At 43.5% G+C, this 19,127-nt stretch overlaps 1 long non-coding RNA gene across 3 annotated transcripts; it reads right to left on the minus strand.

Moving 5' to 3' along the window:
• Positions 1-15,722: 15,722 nt before the first annotated feature.
• Positions 15,723-17,621, minus strand: LOC127326978 (uncharacterized). 3 transcript variants are annotated; one of them, XR_011755473.1, is made up of 4 exons: positions 17,372-17,621; positions 16,776-17,225; positions 16,159-16,490; positions 15,723-16,019 (listed from the first exon to the last, which is right to left on the minus strand). It is a non-coding gene; the product is annotated as an uncharacterized lncRNA (long non-coding RNA). The 3 variants fall into 3 exon arrangements; XR_007868289.2 differs by having other exon boundaries at positions 16,159-16,984; positions 17,134-17,225; positions 17,372-17,620; XR_011755472.1 differs by having other exon boundaries at positions 16,159-17,225.
• Positions 17,622-19,127: the final 1,506 nt, after the last annotated feature.

The raw sequence follows: 19,127 nt of genomic DNA on the forward strand, positions 1-19,127 counted from the left end.
AAAACTCCCAAAGGAGCAAGGTTCGAACAAATAAACCAAACCCACTACACTTTTCACAATGGCACAATGTACCGTAAGGAAAAGGTATGTATTCCAAAACAAACACTTGATATGAATCAAGGGGATTTATCAAAGATTTTTCAAAGGGACAAGGAAGACATATGGGAGCTACAAAGATTTCTTGGAAATAAAATAAGGAAGTAAGAAACAATCCAAGGTGAAAATGATCCAAAAATTCAACCACATACAAGGTTATCAATTGTCAAAGACAATGAGTATATTGGAAATAATTTCCGGTGGAGTATTGACAATGATAGTAGGGATCAACTTCACAATAAAAGGCATAGGATAAGTATATAGAATTAAGCGCTATGCACGGATGAAGATTCTTGATAACTTCAACTAGTCAAACAATCACGCACGGCAATGATTAGAATAACTTGAAGCAAACGGTGTCCCAAATAAGATATAGAGATATGTATTTGAGGAAAAACCGCACCAAGAATTTCTTATTCAAACAAGAACCCACAAGATGAGTAATAAAAGATTTTTATTAGGAATGGAGCTTGTTTGAGCAAACATGCCACCTAGGAACAAGATAATTAAGAGCATCAACTCTAAGTGGCATAACCTCATATGTTCACATTTTCTAGGCTTGTGATATGTACAAAACATATTACTCCCCCATAATGTGATAAAACATTTCTTCTAAATAAGAGGCAACTAAAATTCAACTAGAGATGATTAATGAATATTTAGAATTTGAATTTCTCATGAGTATGACACACCACATAGTGACTAGATAATCTTGCAATATCAATACTAAGTGGTGGTACTCATGTACACTCATTTTAAAGAAAGAGAGATGCACAAAGCATATCACTCCCCCAAAATGGGATGTTCCATTAATCACTTCAAAGAGAGCCAAATAAGATATCATTAAGATGCATTAGGCTCAAAACAATACACAAGTATATGATGAGACAAACAAACATACTTGAATACACAAGATAGGCAAGTAAGACACAACACATACATACACATATTTGGTACAAAACCAAACATGCAAAGGGGCAAGTAACTTACAATAAACATGAAGAGTTGAAGTATAAGTTACCGCAAAGAGGAACATTGGATATAAGATATAGACGATAATCCATATGACTTGGCTTGGTAAAAATGTAATATATGAAGATCCCTTAATTCTTCATGAAGTAGCCAAGTCTCCAATGACCTCCACTTGTACCTATTGATCAAGTTTGAGATTGTTGGTCCCCAACCAAGTTGGGTCCTAAGAGGTTAGTCACAATAGGCTTGGCAACCCAAATGGTTCTTTTCTTGAAACCACTTTGAGTTCCAACAAACTTGGCAAACACATTGCCATCCTTATCCTTCCCTAGAGAATAATCATCATCAACAATTATAGGGTTAGATAAGGTACCACCTAAGCAAGAAGAAGCAAAGTGCCCCTTCTCACGGCATAAGTAGCAAGTGTTCCCCTTTCTCTTCTTTATTGATTTCTTCTCTTGGGGAACAATATCTTGATTCTTCTTGGGAAGTGGCCTATCTTCAACTTGAGGTCGAGCATGAGCTTGACCTTTACCTTGTGGCCGTTTCCCTTGTTGTTTCTCACTCAAGTGCTTCTTCTTTTTCTTCAATGGGCATGATCTAACATGATGCCCTTCAACCTTGCACTTGAAGCAAACCAACTTGGCCGGATCATCGATTTTATCTTGGCCCTTCTTCTTGTTGCTCTTGCTCTTGGACTTGTTCTTGTTATTGGAGTTGAATCCAAGTCCACTCTTGTCATTGGGGGATTGTTGCGCACTCAACATCTTGTCAAGTGCGGATTTCCCTTCATGACGTTTTTCCAAGTCTTTCTTCAAAGAAAGGACTTGGGCCTCGAGCTCTTTTATTTCCTCTACATGGTTAGTAGAAATACAAGTAATAGAGGAAGTAGAAGCTTCATTGTTGGAGCAACAAGGCAAAGCAAGTAATCCAACACAAGGTGTATCACTAGTTTGACTAGATGGATCACAAGGACTAGCACATGGCAATATAGCATTTGTAGTAGAGATTGTGCTAATGTCCACATGAGACTCACAAGATATTACCTTAGTGATACTAGCCTCATGAGCTAACTTTAGCCCATCATAGGAAATTAGAAGATCATCATGAGAGCTTGAGAGCTTTTTATGACTTTCTTCCAATTCCCTATAATTGCTAGTTAGCAACTCAAGTTGAGCCCTTAGCTCAACATTCTCCTCTAAGGTAGATGCTTCACAAGAATTAGAGTTAGTAGCACAAGCATCAACAATAGTTTTCTCATTTTCATGCATATAGGATTCAATTTTTTGTGTAAGCATAAAATTAGTATGCTTCTCATCTTTTAGCTCATGCTTGAGGAGAGTGAATCTCATTTCCCCATTTTCAACATGGGACTCCAACTCCACTATGGTTTCCCTATATTTATACAAGGTATCCATAGAGTGTTCGAGATTAGCACGAGCTTCTTTATTACCACGAAGAGAAGCATAAATCATTGCCATATTATGCACCAAGGTATTATATTCTTCATCATTATCATCATCATCATTCTCATCATTAGAGAACGTGTTAGGAGTCAAAGTAGGAGATACCTTTGATCCATTTGCCATAAGGCACATGTGCATACCGGAGGATGAAGACGAAGATATTCTTGAATCCTCATTTGAAATCATGTCTTGATCCATAGAGTGTTCGGTTTCCTCTACATTGTTAGTCAACAAGCAACTAGAGGAAATAGAAGCATTTTGATTATGGGAGCAAGACAAGGCAAGCATATCATCATGAGATCTATGTAAGCAATTTACACATGATATGCAAGGACTATCAACACAAGTATGTAGATTATTTTCAATGCTCGATGTGTTTAAGTCCAAAGAGGAAACATTACAATGAGATAGAGATGAAGAGTCATCACTATTGAGCACAATATCAACGTTGCAATTTCCCTCACCACTCACCATATCATTACCTTGTGTCTTGCAACACGTTGGTGAAGTGGAAGTAGATGATATATCATCACGGCCGGAGGTGGAAGCAACTTGGAGCTCTTCATGATGTGAAGGGGAAGAGAGCTCCTCGGAGACACCACCAACCAAATGAGAAATGGATCCACCAAATATTTCTTTAAGCTTGATCCACATCTCATGAGACGACTTTCGCTTTATATATATCAAGAACCTATGAAAATCGGGTCTCAAGGAGAATAAAAGCTCATTAGATACTTGAGCTTCAAGATGTAAGTTTTTCTCATCCTCTAAAGATAGATTTTGAGAATCCATCGGAGGAGAAAAACCTACATCTAGAAATTGCTCTATATTTGGACACAAGGTCCGAAGTTTATAAAGCAAGCAATTTCTCCATAAAAGATAATTTGTGCCATCAAAGATAATTGTGTCATTGTGCACTAAATTACTAGCCGACATCTTTACTCTCAAGGCGGTGAAGCCTTAAACAAGGAGAGACCTTGCTCTGATACCAATTGAAAGATCGAGATGTCGCCTAGAGGGGGGGTGAATAGGCAATTACAAACTCTTGCGGATTTGTCTTGTAAGAATGCGGAATTAAACTATCGTTTAGTTTACAAGCACAAACCCTAAATATGCTAAGCTCAACTAAGTGTAACAATAGCAACTAGAGCTAAGCAAGATAGGCACAAGATATATGTAGCACAAGTGATAGCAAGATATATATACTTCAAGCACGATGGCTATCACAAGGAAAGAGAGCTCGGGTATAGAAATAACCGAGGCACACGGAGACGAGGATGTATTCCCGTGTTCCCTTGCTTTGCAACAAGGTACGTCACGTTTGGAGGAGTGGAGGTCCCACGAAGGATTCCCCGCGCCACGAAGGCTCACCCTATTCTCCGAACCACACCCACGAAGGATAATGGCCCTTTCCTTATGGTTAGCTTTTCCTCCGCTCCGGAGATGGCAAGCTCCACAACCACTTCACAAGCTCCATGAAGGAGAAGCCCGGGCCCCTTCACAATCTTCCACGAAGAAATCACCGGGACACCAACCAAGCCAACTAGGAGGTCACCCTCCAAGAGTAACAAGCTCACGGTCTCTCACTCGAACAAATCGTGGTGGAGAGCTCAACACTATGCAATAATGCAAAGCAAGAACACCGGAGGTGTTCAAGTCCTTCACACTCAAATCCCACCATAGCAACGAATGCTAGGATGAGATTGGAGAGGAAGAACAAGGGGGAAAGTCAACCAAAGACTCCAAGATCTAGATCCCAAGAGATTCCCTCACTTAGAGAAGAAATGGTTTGGTGGAAGTGTAGATCTAGATCTCCTCTCTCAAATCCTCAAGTATGAGCAAGAATGGTTGGAGGAATCAAGAGAGAGAGCAACTTCTTCAAATGCAACAATGGAGGTGAGAGAAAGGGGAAGAAGTTATTGTCTCAAGGTAGAAGAAAGGTATTTATAGTGGGGGAGGAAGAAATAACCGTTGGGGGGAAAAAGACAAGAGAAAGGGAAGAAAAACGGCTAAAAAAGACAGCCCAGCCGGCCAGCAGGCCGGCCGACCGGAGCCTGGGCCGGAGAGGCCGGTGGCCTGTCCGGTCGGACCGGCCCACCGACCGGGCGCGGTGGAAAGCGCGCTGGCGGCCGACTCGCCTCAGGCGCGCGGGGGGAGCAGCAGGCCGCGGGGGCTTCGGCGGCCGCAGCGGCCCAGTCGGGGTCCCGGTCGGACCGGAGGAGCGCCTGGCCTCGGCCGGCACGTGGGCCGGTGGCCGCCCGGTCCGGTTGGTGCCCGGTGCGGACCGGGTGGGCCGGGGTGCGGCCCGGCAGGCCGGGCGGCAACCGGCAGCCTTCCCCCTTTTTTTCTTTTCTTTTTCTTTTTCTTCTTTTACCTTTTCTTTAATAACTATTGCTCCTGAACTCCGATTGACATGAAACTAATTTCGTTGGAAAGATAACAACAAATGCTATCCAATAGAAAGTGCAAACTCAAGAAACTGTAGGAGGGGATTTTATCATGAATATAAAAGGGTAGAACCTTATATCATGAATAACCGGTAAAATCACCCAACCTCGAAAACGCAATAGAAGATGCATGCGAACTCCGTTTTCGATGAACTTGGGCTTGTTGTAAAGCTAGCAACAAGCTCAAGAACCTCACATAGAGAAACACCAAGAATCAATAAGGATATGCAAAGTATGCAAAGGATTGAGCTCTCTAAGACGATGTGATCAAGTTACTCAACCGAAAGCCCCTCTTAATAGTGCGGCTATCTATCCTATAATCCGGTCTCCCAACATCCACCTTGAGACCGGTAAAAGGAAAACCTAGCAAGGCCATACCTTTGCCTTGCGCATCCCGCTTGATCTTGATGATAACTCTTCAAGCTTCACTCAAGCCGAAATGCCTCACTTGACCAATGTTGCTTCGTGAAGACTCACAAATGCTCCCCCATACACTATGATGGGAAAGCTCCATTGATGCACATCTTCACTAGTCCATTATCACCAAAGGGATGGCAAGCTTCAAGCATGTGATTCACTTGAGATGCTCATCTTGAACTTGCCCAACTCAACCTTGTATCTTCTCATACTCACATAAGATAGAGCATGGCTAATATTGAGTTCCACATAAGAACTCCATCTTCATTTCTTCTTCTTGATCATATCACATATATATCTTCATACCGATGATCTTGATGCCAATACACAAGGTATACCTTTATCTTCATGGCATCCATACTTGAATCCAACACATGGAGAGCAAGTAGTACCTATGGAATATTCCTTCATATAAACTCAATGAAAACATTAGTCCATAGGGGTTGTCATTAATTACCAAAACCACACATAGGGGCAATGTACCCTTACAATAGCGAGTGCAAAAACAAAGTCCTTCTTCGCCGCGCGAAATGCAACAAACACCTCCTCAAGCATCAAGACCACAAGTGCTATTGCTCCAAAGGATCCTCCTAAGCAAACGAAGAGTGCCTTCAAGACAACAAGCTTCAAACCGGATCAATCAACTATGTCCTCCAAAGCTTCCACAGGATCTAGTAACATCACTTGCTTCAAGTGTGGAGCTCAAGGACATAAATCCTTTGAATGGAAGAACACAAGAGTTATGATAACTCGCGATGATGGAGATGTGGAGTACTTGAGTGAAGGTGAATATGAAGCCTTGGTACAAGCCGCAACCAATCATGAGGATGATGACTTGGAAGACCAAGATCAAGTCTTATATGTGCATGATGCAAGCCCATCTCTTGTGGTGACCAAAGTTTTGACAACCCATGCACTTCCGAATGAAGATCAAAGGTGCAACATCTTCCAAACAAGAGCCGGAATCAATGGCAAGTCAATAAAGGTTATCATCGATGGAGGGAGTTGCCACAATCTTGCAAGCACCGAACTATGTTCCAAGCTCAACCTCACACTCCGGAAACACCCCCATCCTTACCATGTGCAATGGCTAAGTGACAATGGAAACGTCAAGATACAACACACCGTCTCCGTATCCTTCAAGATTGGCGCCTATGAAGACACCGTTGATTTTGATGTAGTGCCCATGACGGTGTGCCACATGCTACTTGGTCGCCCTTGGCAATATGACAAACGAGCAAGCCATGATGGCTACACAAATGCTTATAGCTTCAAGGTCGGCGACAAGACATTCATCCTACGCCCAATGACTCCTAGCCAAGTAATTGCGGACAATGCAAAGGCTTTAGCGAGGGCTAAGGAAGCTACCATCACTAGTGAGATGAGTGGTGAGAGAGTGACCCACCAAAAAGAAAGTGAGCGCCACAAGCCATATATGAGTGAGATGAAGAGTGTCCTCATAGCTACCAAGAGTGAGATGAGAGAATTGCACCACAACCCATCCACCATATTGCACTATGTGCTCATTTGCAAGGGGCCCTCCACGGAGACTAACAACTTAACAACACTTCCTTCGTCTTTGTTGTCTCGTTTGAAGGAGTTCCAAGATGTCTTCCCCGACGAGCTTCCTCATGGACTCCCACCGCTTAGAGGAATTGAACACCGCATCGACCTCATACCCGGCGCCCCTCTACCAAACCGCGCCGCCTACCGCACCAACCCCGAAGACACAAAGGAGATTCAACGCCAAATACAAGACCTCCTCGAAAAAGGGTATGTTCGTGAAAGCTTAAGCCCTTGTGCGGTTCCCGTGATTCTTGTTCCTAAACCGGATGAGACGCAACGAATGTATATGGATTGTCGCCCCATCAATGCCATTACCGTTCGATACCGCCATCCCATTCCGCGTTTAGATGACATGCTTGATGAATTGAGTGGTGCCACGATTTTCTCTAAGATTGATTTGCGTAGTGGCTACCACCAAATTCGCATGGCAATAGGTGATGAATGGAAGACGGCATTCAAGACCAAACTTGGTCTCTATGAATGGCTTGTCATGCCATTTGGTCTTTCAAATGCTCCATCTACTTTCATGCGTCTCATGAATCACATCTTGCGACCTCTCATTAGCAAGAGTGTGGTTGTCTATTTCGATGATATTCTCATTTATAGCAAAAATCTCGAGGACCATGTGCAACATGTGAGAGAAGTCTTATGCATCTTGCGTCATGAGAAGCTTTATGCAAACCTTCCCAAGTGCACCTTTGCTCAAAACAAGTTGGTTTTTCTTGGATTTGTGGTTTCCGCCAATGGTATTGAAGTTGATTCTTCCAAGGTTGAGGCCATACACAATTGGCCCACTCCTACCAATGTTGGTCAAGTTCGAAGTTTTCATGGACTTGCCGGTTTCTGCCGCCGCTTTGTGAAAGATTTTAGCACCATTGCTTGCCCTTTGAATGAACTCACCAAAAAGAATGTTCCGTTTGTGTGGGGAAAGGCCCAACAAAAAGCTTTTGATGAATTGAAAAAGAGACTCACCGAGGCTCCACTCCTTGTTCTTCCAAACTTTACCAAAACTTTTGAGATTGAATGTGATGCGAGTGGACTCGGTATTGGTGGAGTCCTTATGCAAGATGGAAAACCCATGGCATACTATAGCGAGAAGTTGGATGGCGCACGCCTCAACTATCCTATATATGACAAGGAACTTTATGCTTTGGTTCGTGTTCTTGAAGTTTGGCAACACTATCTTTGGCCAAAAGAGTTTGTTATCCACTCCGACCATGAGTCTTTGAAGTATTTGAAAAGTCAACACAATTTGAACAAAAGACATGCAAAGTGGGTTGAGTTCATTGAGTCCTTTCCATATGTAATAAAATACAAAAAGGGCAAGGACAATGTAGTTGCGGATGCTCTTTCCCGCAAACTCACCTTATTACTCACTCGTTTGGATATCCATGTTTTGGGTCTTGATGAAATCAAAGATTTATATGCCTCCGATACTTTCTTTGGCCCAATCTTTGCAAAGTGTTCTAGTGAGAAGGGCATCGATGATTTCTATTTGCACCAAGGATTCTTGTTCAAGGGCAACAAACTTTGTATTCCCATGTCTTCGCTTCGCCTTTTGCTCTTACAAGAATCGCATGGTGGTGGTCTTATGGGACATTTTGGACGAGAGAAGACATATGCCATGCTCTCCACTCACTATTATTGGCCAAGAATGTACCGCGACGTGGAGCGCCTTTGCCGACGGTGTACAACATGCTTACAAGCTAAGTCAACTTCCAACCCCTATGGTCTTTATACACCATTGCCTATTCCTCATGCTCCTTGGTCCGATATAAGTATGGATTTTGTGCTAGGATTGCCTAGAACCAAATATGGTCATGATTCAATTTTTGTAGTGGTTGATCGATTATCTAAAATGGCTCATTTCATACCATGCTCCCGAACGGATGATGCTTCACACATTGCCTCCTTGTTTTTTAGGGAAATTGTGAGACTCCACGGTGTACCAAGAAGCATTGTGTCGGGTCGAGATGTCAAGTTCATGAGTTACCTTTGGAAGACACTAATGGCCAAGTTCAACGTCAAGCTTTTGTTCTCGTCATCCTCACACCCACAAACCGATGGGCAAACCGAAGTGGTGAATCGAAGCCTCTCCACACTACTCCGCATCCTTGTCAAGAAGAATTTGAAGTCATGGGAAGATTGCATTCCGCATGCGGAGTTTGCCTACAACCGCACCAAGCACTCTACAACAATGAGAAGCCCATTCATGGTTGTCTACGGGTTTGAACCACCTACGGTGATTGACCTCCTTCCTCTTCCACTACACGAGCAAGTAAACATGAACATCGACAAGCGAGCACAATACATGAAGAAGCTACATGAAGATACAAGGGCAACAATCGAGCAACAAGTTCTTCGCCAAGCAACACGCCTCAACATGATGAAAAAGGCACGGATCTTCAATGAAGGCGACCTAGTGTGGATACATCTTCGCAAGGACCGTTTCCCTCAAGAAAGAAACTCCAAGCTCAAGCCCCGAGGCGATGGTCCCTTTAAGGTCCTCAAGCGCATCAACAACAATGCTTATGTCATCGACATACCAACATCCAAGTACTTGGTGAGCAACACATTCAATGTGTCCGACCTCTCACCCTATCATGGCGATGAGGAGAACGTCGAGTCGAGGACGACTCTTTCCTAAGGGGGGGGGGGAGATGATATGGGGTGGCCTTCAGACACCACCGCCTCAAGACCGACAAGCCCTCCTCGTGGTCCAATGACACGAGCTCGAGCCAAAGCCCTACACCAAGAGGTGAATTCGCTCCTCTCCACGTATGCTTTTGATACCCCTTTGGATGGCTTGCTACTTCATGCAAATACCCTATGTTCAATCAGGTACATCGACCAAGACGTGAGCCATGGAGACCAAGCAAATGGAGAGAGAGCTGGAAATGATGAAGATGGAGCTACATCGCCCAGGCCGGAACTTCCACCCCCCAGGACCGGAACTTCCGGCCAGATGCCCTCAAGATGCCTTCCAGCGCCCAGGAAAAAGGACCTAGCCGGAACTTCCGCCCCAGAGGACCGGAACTTCCGCCCGCCGGAACTTCCGCCCAAGTTCCGAAAGTCCGCGAAAACCATACTGGATGTTACTGCGGGACAATGGCGGAATTCCGGAACAAGGCCGGAGCCGGAACTTCCGCCCCACAAGACCGGAACTTCCGCCCCTGACCGGAACTTCCGCCCAAGATGACCGGAACTTCCGCCCCATCGAACTTCAGCACAACAGCACTTTTCAGCGTGTAACTTACCTCTTCGCCCCCACCTATAAATAGCCTTGTTGGCTCAGATCTGAGATTAGACTTGATGTGAAATTAAACCTGAGCTTAGCTCACCCTTGTGGGAACCCTACCTAGATCTTTGATCTTGTACCCACCCGGGCTCCTTATCGACTCGTGAAGATCTCTTTGGTGACTTCTACCGTTTGTTTGATCTTTTGCTTGCACTTCTACCTATTTGGTCTTTTGCTTGCACTTCTATCAACCTTCCGGTCTTTTCACCCTTCTAGATCTTGCGAGCTTCGATTTGTCGATCTCTTTGCGGGACTTCTACCGGAAGGTCTTTTCTCGCAACCTCTATCGAGTTGGTGGTTCGGGCCAACGAGGGAAAACCGATTTGTGTGCGTGTGTGTGTTATATCCCCACGATTCCCCTACGTGTTCTTCGTGTTCATCGCGTTCATCCACCTCCCCCCCCATGAATTCCACCCAAATCCGTGAAGATCGGGCACATCCTTGGGCTTAGCCCTTATCAAGATAACCTTGCAAAACGTAATTGGCAGGGAAGTAAAACGTGTGTCTTCTGTCACCATGACGAGTCTATTAAGCACTTATTCTTCTAGTGCAAATTTGGTAGATCTATATGGGCATCCATCCAGATAGGTTCTACCTTATATCCACCATGTAGCATTGCGAACATATTCGACAATTGGCTTAACGGTGTAGATCATAGATTCAAGCTACTTATTAGGGTGTCATTGATTTTCGTCATTTTGTCGCTATGGCTATGTAGGAACGACAATGTTGTTAATAATAAAAATGCTTCTCTTATGCATGTCATCTACCAGTGTACAACTACGCTTCTTTTGTCCTCACCTCTTTAGCGTGTGGAGCATCACGACCTCTTTAGGGAGGTGTCTACACGCTTGGAGAACACAGTGAGGGATATATTTTTTCCAACATGGATGGCAACGTGATTTGAGAATCGACCTTCCGACATCTTAGTCATTTTATCTTTTAATTTCTTCGAGTAGAGAACTATAAGTTTTTGGATGTGACTTGCTACGGCAGTGTGCATCCTAGCTATAAGTAATAAAGTGCTCATTATCTGGAAAAAAATCCAAGGGAACAACTTGCATATATGTGAGAGATACCATAGATACACCCTGAGGTTGTCGCCTGATATATTTGCATCTGCATGAATGGGCATCTCTCTGTCGGACGTAGACGGAGAAGATCGAGTATTGCACTAGGGATGGGCGGTCGGTCATGACCGACAATTTTATCTTTATATTTCGATCTATTTTAAAAAAAAAATCATCTAAAATAAAGACAAAATATACTTGTTACTTTCACTACCCGACAGATTGGTACCCACTAATTCAGGCTCGGGTTCGGCCATGATGGAGAACAGTGTGGCCGATGTTGTCAACATAAAACTTCGAAATTATTTAATAAAAATGGTAGCGTTTTGGCTGTATTTTAGACTTTTTGCAATGCATATATAGTTATTTATTGGCAAAAATAAATGTTCACTAATATCAAACAAAAATAAGACCACACTATAGCAGTTTAATCAACATACAACGATACCACAATTCATGCACATCACACAATTATGGAGATTCGGGCAGTCTCATGTATTGTTCGGTCAGTTCGGTCTATTCGATTATTAGGAGATAATTACCGAATTGAACGAACTAAATTCAGTCTGAAACTTTTTCTAACTATTTTGATTGGTCCTTTCGGTTTCGGTCTACTCGGGTTTGGTCTCGGTCTCGATATATTTTGTTTCGGTGTTTAGTTATCGGTTTTTTTACCTAATTCTATATTGCACTAGTAGCTTTTTTATATTAATAACTGCATTTGATACTGCTCCCACCGGTTTTTAAATACTTCTCGCATTCAGGCAAAATATAGACTAAAAAAATTCTAGTTCATTTAATTCGCGGCAAGTATTTAGGGCCCCAAAGGAAGTTTCTATGGTGATATTTTCCCCATGCGGTTGATTAAATATACGTATTGAACTTTGACTAAACCTAAAACACATGGTAATTAAAATTAAAGAGTATGCGCACCATGTGAATGATGTACTTTATTAGGTTGATATCCCCGCCCCCCATTCCATATATGAAAGCACGACATAAATTATGGAAAGGAGGAAACATTATTTACAACAGTAGCACACTAGGAGTACCGGTGATTAATTGAACTTCTTGGTAATATCATCCAACTATATTAACGATTGTTATTTATCCTTGTATAAATACTACAATGCCTTAGGAAAATCATCCTGCAATAGACCATAGGGACAACGGAGAAGACATAAAAATAAGGTTAGGAGATAAAAAAGAAAATCTTCTCTCATTCAAAGCCGTCTGCAAGTGCCTTTTTTATTCTTTCCCAAGAATATATAGATGGACCAACTATAGGTTAGTGTTTAGCCAAGATAAGCATGCGATTAAATGTATTCAAATTCAAGACTTTCTCTGTTCTAAATTGTAAGATATTTTGGATATTTGAATGTGACTGAAAATGAGTGAGATACATACTATACATAATAAGCTAGAACACAGATGACCAGCAACATCTCATAACATCTTGTTACCCAACAACTCAGATTTGACATGGCAGAGAAATAGCAAATGATTTGGTCTCTATTTGTGGATCAGCGTGCGTGCCGATGGAAGGTTTTGCATTGGAAATTTGTAGGATTAACTTCTACGAGAAAAATAAACTATGGTTGTTTGATTTGTAGGATTGATTTCCAAATTCTTCGCAATGGATATCATAGGAAATTTAATATCCGCTCATATCTCTATTTAGGGCTCCTTTGATTCATAGGATTTGTATAGAAATCGTGTAGGATTTAGATCCTATGGAAAATTTTCTACATTAGCTATTTGATTTATAGGAACTAATCATGTAGAAATCTTGTAGTACAAATCCTATAGAAAAAACAATAGGTCATACCTCATAAAAATTCCTTTGGTACAATTAAAGAGAACTCAGCTTCCCATAAGATTCAACCATACATGACATCTAAAATTTTCAGTCCTATGTTTTTCCTATTCCTATGCCTTTTCTGTCTTATGAAGTAGAGGAGCCAAATATCTTTTGCCTTTCATGTGAGAGAATTAAACAAATTTTGGTTTCTATGAATTATGTAGGTTTAAAGTCGGTATGGTATTGTACCTACATATTTCCTATTCCTATATTTTTCCTATGCTACAAATCGAACATGTGTTTAGTGTCTTCTAGTCGGACCACAAGGGGCCGCTCGAGCCATCACCTATGCTGCAACCACACCTTTCCGATAAGTGTGCCTTGTCTCAACTACCAGTAGGGAACTTTACTCGACGGTAGCTAGGAGGGAGACGCGAGGGAGGTGGTTAGGGACACCCGGATCGCCCTAGTACAACCGGGCAAAAAGAAGATGGAAACGGTAGAGAATATTGTCAACAATTCCTCGGTAAAATGGTAACGAAGATGAATCATAGAAATGGAAACAGAATTGCAAACACATAAACAAAACATAGAGCGGCGTTTTCCGGTGGAACACTTGCAGAAAACCGACTTTCTTCATCCATGCACAAAAAAAAAACTGAGTTTTATTTTGTCTATATGTAGCTCGTTACCTTTTGTCTAGCCTAATCCAACACAAACCTTCACATAAACTTAATCTCCTGATCTATCATAGTCGTTGGGTTGTACGTCGCAGCTTTGAACCGCCCGATCGACCAGATATAATTATATCCTTAATGTGTTTGAAAGTAGTTTATTTTTTTCATTTGGCGTCTTGGCGACTGATGCTTGTACGATTGCTTTGGGTAAACTGGAATTCTCCATTTCTCTTTTTGTTGCGCCGTCCATCTGCGTCGTGGTCTCCCTAAGTACCATCAAATGCATCTAATGTAAACAAACTTACCTACCTAATGCGACGCGAGACGGTACACTACTCTCCTGAAAGCAAGAGAATATATGGCATCTCCACATGCACATGCATATGCACAAGCATAAGCCTCCCATCTCGTCTGTTGATTGGAACAGAGAGATGTGATGCACTTACTATATATACCAACTAAAACGGATAGAGATCCTCATTCCGGACCCGTGAACACCGTCACTTTGGTTTTGTGTTGGCTAGAGCTCTGAGCCTCTGACACATTTTGTTACGCACACAAAATGGTTCGACGAAATCTGCTGACACATCAAGGGAACTCTGCTTCTCCTGTCGTTTCATTGTATAGTTCAGTACGACAGAAGAAAGAATACGAAAGAAGATGGATACAGGGGGCGAGCAATGAATCCTGCGTGCCACAAAAACAGGGAATGGTTTTGTCTGTCCTTTGAAAGTACAGATGAAGTGATGCGCGGCCGGTGATGCAAAGTGCTAGGTTGCGTAGTTTATCTATTTTTCTGTTTAGCTAATTACTAGGCTGTTTACTGCCTCTAAATTCTTGTTGTCTCATGGATCTCCATACTAAATTGACCTGTCAGTCGACTAAGCAAAGTCAGCACTTAACAAGAGTACAACTGTACAAGACACACTGTTTGCAGCCAGATTATGTAACGCCGTCTACGTTTTTGAAAAGACATACCCACTGGCTGCTTTGTGCTTTGTATATCTCAAGCACAATCAAGGTAAACTGATACTAGTGTAAGGTGACAGCGCGCCACAGACTCTCCGTCCTAGTCGTTTCTTGTGTTTACATTGGGAGCATCTATACGTGCACTATGTCGGAGATTCAGACCACATGGGACACAAGAATGGCCTTTTCCTGATTAATTGTCTAAACGTAACCTCTTTGGGATTTGTACTGTCGAACAACAGTGTTTTTTAACACGTGAAATCTCTACGAAGTCCGGCTGCAAGAACTCTGTTTTCCCAAGGTATGAAAAGAAATGGAGGAACTTTTTTGTAAGGAACATCTCCTTGTTTTTTCATCCTTGAAAAACGTATATGTTCTTATAGTCAGATTTATTGTAGCTCCAAATAGTTTATTAAGTACTAAAGATTTTTCTGCCCTTAGCAAACATCTGCATTCGTATGTAAGCTAGTTTTTTTTTCCGAAAAGAAAGCAAAGCCTATGGCCTTTGCATCAATGGTTGCACCCAAGCACTTGTATGCAAAGTATATCAGGTTCAAAGTGTTAAACAAATAATAGGTACACACGGGCTTCACCATGTAGAAATAGTGACACGCAACACGCTTGTGCATAACTGATCCTATTTTTAACCACTAGTAATGCCGATGATTAAAATTTTAGAGCACACTTTTTATTTTCCTGAACATTTTGGATAATAATATGCATCTATGGTTAACAATAAGGAAAATACTAACGTGGATAGAAAAATTAGGCTAATACGATAAATTGTGTTGATATAGCATATGCTAGAGTTAAGGTAACAGGTGGGAGTGCAGCAATGGAACAGAAGGCTGTCATAAGCTGGTGTAATATGATTCAGAATGCATCTAAAAGAAATGCAATAGGTGCATGCCCTGCAAGGTGCTCTATCAAACCAGCAACAGCATAAGAAATCTTTACATCCTGTTGAAATGGGTGTAAGCCTTCCAGTACATCATATTTATTTATAAGACCCTTTTTTATTTTATGGCAGTCTGCTGCTAATGATCACCAAAATATAAAAAACCAAGGATTATGTTAATGACCAGCTGAAGAATAAGCAATAGACTACATGTGAGCTAAATCCTGCACACACTGAGAGTGCTCAACAGTGTCGCCACGGACACAGAGTGCCATGCTTCAGGATCTCAGTGCAGTCTTGTACCCATGCAAGCCATATTCCTTCAACCGATCTCGCCTACATCTGATGTAAGATAAAAGTGAGAATATTTGAAACTCTGTTAGTGAACTCTGAAAGAAAATCATGCATAAGCTTTGTACTTTATTTCTTGACCATGTAGAAGAGAACATAATACTACAATATGATAATTGTTTTGCTATACCTCTGAATAGATGAAAAGTAAAGTCGAAATCATCAAGTTACTGCAACAGAAGTCATATGGTGCTCTCTGTTGGACAATAGTGGAACATATACAGCAGTATCTGAAAACAGAAGAACAATAAGTAAAATTTGATATACCAAATGATTCGAATGGATCATCAGCTAAAGCTGAAGGGATTATTCATTTATGAGGTATATAATCTAGGCAGAGGAGGATGGCATCTGAGAGGGGAGAGGAAGGCAGCGCCATGGAGATGGAGGTGAATGTCCTGCTAGTCACGGAGACGGGGAGAGGAGCACCGATGCGGCTTGCGAAACCAGCGAGTACGATCCCTGCGGCATGATACGACAATGCAAGGCAACAGAAATGTAGTGAGCATATGCAAAAAGAGCCTTTCAACGGCTTATATGAAAACTAATACCTTTAGAAAATGCATGGCAATTGAAGTGAGCACTCATGTTTAGATAGAGAAAAATAGTAGCATATACTTAAACGACAATTTAGTTCGTAGTCACAGGGATACGTTAATCCATTACCGTACACTGCATTATCCTGCTACAGACGGCAGGATTTCTCTTATGTGCATGTTTTTGGTCTCTAATTTTAGAAAATAATACCTCATGCATTCAACAACAATGCAGCAAAGTTGTCCGGTGCATTGATCTGCACATGCAAATCTCCACTCAGAATTGAGACATTGTGGTGGACCTGGATGTGCTATATTCAGCTGCCATATGGACATATGGTGTATGGTGAAAAGACAATCATTCCAAGGATTGGTCCAAACTGCTTGAACTCATTTCCAGAATTGGTAATCTTTTCGGATCTGAAATGAAACCGCATCGATGAAGAAAAGGGAAGGTCAAATTGAAGACTAACTTTGAAAGAGACATGCGCTCCAGTATCAACTGAAAATTGTAATAACGGAAGCTGCTATCGATTGAAGACAAATCGATGAAGTTGTATAAAACGAACCTGTTTGTCCCGCCTCTGCCTTACCGGATAGCTACGATGACAGTCCAAAGCGGGCTGAACAATCATTTTCAGAATTGGTTGTCGATTGGGATCTGAAATTGAAGCCACGTCGATGAAGCAAAGGGAAGGTCAAATTAAAGACTAACTTAGACATGCGTTCCAATATCAACTAAATTTGTAATAATGACGAAGCTGCTATTGCTTGAAGCTAAATCGATGAAGTTGTAAAAAAACGAACCAGTGCGACACTCAGATCTCGACTCGGGGATGGACGGCGACGTCGGCGGCGCTGGTGGGGCCCTGTCATCGAGCGGCATACGTTCCAGCGATGAGAGGCAAGGGGACGGGAAGGCCGCCGGCGGCCGGGCGTGTGGTCGCTGTGGTGCGGGCCGGCAGGCGTGCGTGCAGTGGCAAGGTAGGAAGGGACGGTGAGTTTCACGTTCACCTGCTTCCTTCCGTCCTTTTCGAGCTTTGGTCATTTACTCTAAATAGGCTTTCGCCCCGCTTTATAAATAAAGCAACCGCATCCATATAAGGTTCAGATACAACACCAGGAACACTCCACACACAACCACAGTCTGCTGGGGCAACAGCACAACATGCCCAGAAGAACTAGAAAAGCGATACAACCCTTAAGAGAAGGGTCACTCAGAGGCTGGACGACGTAGAAAGGCGACGGGCAGCCGCAAGAAGATCCTCCAACATGCCGTCCAGGCGCTCCCTGTCCCGCTGCCTACACAACGGGTACCACTGCTGCAACAAAGCCAAGAAAGAGTATAAGGAGTCAGAAGCGCGTCAAGGTAAGGTACGCTCAATGACCATCTTATTTCGCACAGTCCACAGAGTCCAGGTTAAGGCCGCGAACACCAACCAGAAGAGGCGCCTCCTCCTACCGGTGTTGTTCGCATGGGCCTCAATGAACTCACCGAGGGCCGAGGCCTGCCACTCAGGCCCCAGCGCCTCCTGGAGGACGCTCCAGAGGAAGCGGGCCGCGGGGCAGGAGAACATTATGTGGGTCGTCGTCTCCGGGACCACACATAATGGACAAAGCCCGTCGCCCGGCCCGTGTCTCTTCGCAACCTCCACCCCAGAGGGGAGGCGATCCCTAAGCAGCTGCCATAGGAAAATCTTCGTCTTAAGCGGGATAGGCGCTTTGAAAAGAGGGGCCGTCCAGAGCAGCGGGGGGCCCCTAAACAAGGCCCTATACGCAGTCCGCACGGAGAACGAACCGGAGGGCGTCAGGCGCCAAGAAGGCGAATCTAGTCCTCCCGGCAAATCGTCCGGGAGGAGGTTCCGTAGCCGGGCCAGACTCAGGGCCTCTCCCTGGGTAAGACCGCGGCGGAACAAGATATCCCAGCCCCCCTGGGCGACGTCGGCGACAAGAATAGGGGGTCGGCGCAAATGGCGAACAGGTCCGGGAAGTCCAGGCAAATGGGACTAGCGCCCAACCACGGGTCCAGCCAGAACATGGTCCCTCTACCATCGCCTATGGAGAAGGATAGTCCCGCTCTAACCTCATGCTTAACGTCCTGGAGGGCTCTCCAAAACTGAGATCCCTCCCGACGGTCGCACGCCAGCAGAGGCCGGCCCCGTAGGTATTTCGCCTTAATTAACTTAAGCCACAAACCCCCATCGTCAGAGAGGATCCTCCAAACCCATTTCAGCATGAGGGCCACATTCATGTGACGAGAGGAGATAATCCCTATGCCCCCAAGATCCTTGGGGGCGCACACATCGGCCCATTTGACCATGTGGTATTTTTGGCGGCCTGACCTGTCCTGCCAAAAGAAGCGAGAGAGCTCTTTGTCGAAGGCCGCATGTACCCCTTCAGGAAGGATGTACAGGCCCATGATATACATGGGAAGACTAGACAGGCACGAATCAATGAGAACCGTCTTGCTACCCTTGGAGGTGAACCTCCCGCACCACGGTTCGGCCTTCGCTCTAACTCGCCCCACTAAGGGGGCGATGTCTCTAATAAGGATCCTAGAATC

The sequence above is a fragment of the Lolium perenne genome, chromosome 3, assembly GCF_019359855.2.
Source record: "Lolium perenne isolate Kyuss_39 chromosome 3, Kyuss_2.0, whole genome shotgun sequence".
Taxonomy (NCBI): domain Eukaryota; kingdom Viridiplantae; phylum Streptophyta; class Magnoliopsida; order Poales; family Poaceae; genus Lolium; species Lolium perenne.